We start from the raw sequence: 2,829 nt of genomic DNA, 5'->3' as shown, positions 1-2,829 counted from the left end.
CTTTCCATCCAACCAGATGGCCAACTGTAAATCCATTCTAAATGGAGATTCTAAAGCTGCCTTTGGCTGTGAGTACCTTCAGGATAAGGAGAATTTTCTACCCAGGACAGTTTTCAACTAAGAAGTGATGCAATTGTCTGTGACTGTGGAGTTCTCTGTAGAGAGTCTAGGGTGCACAGGGCTGTCCCTTCTCAGGAGTAGATGCATACTACTGTGGAGAATTGATGGCACTATGCTCTCTAAGAAGACCCTACCTATCAAGAAACTGTTACCTTACTTCCTGCCCCTTTGTGAGAAAAAGAAATTTGTGTTTGATGCAGGAGTCAATTAAAAAAGGGGGGACATCTTAGCAGCACATTTTGGTGCTGTCTGGTTCTTCAGTGATGTTATTTTTAATTGAATCAACATCCAAGTATCAGATGAGTTTGCATTAACAGCCCATGTTTCCTGGTCCTCTTGTCAGTTTCCTGTCCTGCTATCAGGGATCAAAGTCCAGAGCAGTGGCCACTCATGAGACAATCCCATTCCCCTCTACCTAGAGCCCCACCTTCCAGAGTTTCTTGACAAGAAGTTGAGAGGGATAGTTACCTCCAACTGTTAAGTAGCCTGGATTACTGCTCGCTTCGGCAGCAGATGTACTAAAATTGGAACGATACAGAGAAGATTAGCATGGCCCCTGCACAAGGATGACACGCAAATTCGTGATGCCTTCCATATTTTTTTTTTTTTTGGTTTACAAATAAGTAACATCATTATCATTGTTTTAGTCATCCAAAAAATTACAGCTAGGAATATAATGCTTTGTACATGGATTTTCAATGTATTCTTTAAGTGTTTGATGCAATCAAAGAAGGCAATGACAAGAGTTCTGACTTGTGCAAAAAACATGTGTAAATACACTGTTGGATATCTTCCTGAAAGAAAATAGAAGCCAATCACTTCATCTCCTTATCAACATTTTAGAAGGAATGTGCGATGCATTTCTGTACAATTAAAGACATAAATAAGGATTATTTCAGATGGCCAGTTACACTTTTTAACTTATCTTATGGGATGTTTTTTATGGAAGAAATTTATGTGATCTATAAAAATTATAAAAGGCTCTTTGAACAGGTTGGACACATGTGCAGAAGAGAAACAGCTCCTAGAAACTGCCCTACACAGCTGGGATGCTCCATCGAGTACTGCTACAAAGAACTCAAACAGAAACACAAGTCCGCCAACAAACATCAAAAACTGCATTCTGTTGTATTCACAACCTTCTCCCTTGGAACAAAAGGAGAACTAATCTTCTTCATTGCTATAGCATCATGGAAGGTGATTCAGACAATTTGTCCCACTGAAGTAGTAACTCTAAGTCATATCATATTACTATCCTGAACACATACACCTACATTTCCTAGGTTCAGGAAGCTCAATTCCTTCTCTAGTCCATCTAGTTTTTCAAAAGAAAGTTCGATCACCTTTATTTGTCCCTTGAAGTTGAATACTATACCAAAATTATTGAACTTCTAAGAACAAACAAAAAAAGTAGCATGAATTAGGGAATATCTAGGTAGTCAGTGAAGCACATTTTGTGCATATCTATGAGGGTATTTCAGAGATGACTAAAGAGAGGAAGAATGTCCCTGAGTATCGGTGACACTGTTCCATGGTTAGGATCCTGGACAAGAGAAAAAGGATAAAGACTTCATTTCCTGATCCATCAAGACATGAGGAGTCCCAGTCATATACTTCCACCACCATATATATATTCCAATGTCTTCCCCACCATGGGAAGCTGTGTCTCCTTCCCTTAGTCATTTCAGTCTGGTGTTTTGTCACAGCAATGGGGAAAGCCACTGTGGTGGGCTGAATAAGAGACTCCAGTCGGCCCGTGTAGCTCTCAGCTATTACTCCAGAGCTGTGCATGTCACCATGCTCCTCACCGTGACAATAACAGCCTAAGCCTCTGAAAACATAAACAAACCCCAAGTTAAATGCTTCTTTTTATAAGAGTTGCCTTGGTCATGGTGTTTCATCACAGTATTGGTAAACCTAACTAAGACAGCAATTAAATATATCAAGTGCTTTTTTTTTTAATGTACGCTTAAGAGATATGTATCTCAATCTGAATCCACATTTCCACCAAAAACAGAAAAGTGAATGATTCATTGAGAGGGATGGAATTTCTAGACAAGTGGAATGGCAGGATATATTTTCCTCTGACACCCATTACCTTCTTTCATTTAATTTACATGTCTGATCTCTAAACCCTTTCAGGGCCTCTGCCTTTCAGCCCCGACCCTGGTCTAGAATCTCTGTTCTGCCTATAGATTGCATGCCATTCTCCTAAACTTCCCTCTGTGACTTATCTAAGTGGTTAAGCATCACCCCAGACTGTAACCATACCAGCAAAAGCAAAGAGAAGGACCATTGCTGGGAAGCTATGGAGGAACTACAGAGAGAACCTCATCAGAAAGTCCCTGGTTAATAAGGAGGTCATGTAATTTCATTATCATGCCATTCTCTCTCTTTCCTATAACTAGTAATACTCATACCCATTGACACTGGGACTCATTGCCAAAGGTATTGATATTAAAGACATTAATGGAGACCAAGTCTTCTTGTGAATTATTCTTCCTTCTCATTCAAAATCACTGGGAGGAAATGAATGATGGAACCTGGCACTCCCGGTTGGGATGAAATGGGAAATTTCTTCTTGTCATCAAAGGCAGCAGGACATTTATCAATTGTGGTTCCTGATGTCTGTGCTACCAGGGTCTGCTTCAGAAAGTTAATTTCTTGTGTCTATTGGTTCAAGTGTATTCCCTAATTTTTCCTCTATCA

The 2,829-nt window shown here is 39.8% G+C and overlaps 1 non-coding gene across 1 annotated transcript; it reads left to right on the top strand.

Moving 5' to 3' along the window:
• Positions 1–614: 614 nt before the first annotated feature.
• LOC127676484 (U6 spliceosomal RNA) lies at positions 615–721 on the top strand. The gene has a single exon (XR_007975961.1). It is a non-coding gene; the product is annotated as a U6 spliceosomal RNA (small nuclear RNA).
• Positions 722–2,829: the final 2,108 nt, after the last annotated feature.

The sequence above is a fragment of the Apodemus sylvaticus genome, chromosome 1 (assembly GCF_947179515.1).
Source record: "Apodemus sylvaticus chromosome 1, mApoSyl1.1, whole genome shotgun sequence".
In the NCBI taxonomy this organism is placed as follows: domain Eukaryota; kingdom Metazoa; phylum Chordata; class Mammalia; order Rodentia; family Muridae; genus Apodemus; species Apodemus sylvaticus.
This window is presented reverse-complemented; position numbering and strand designations above follow the sequence as displayed.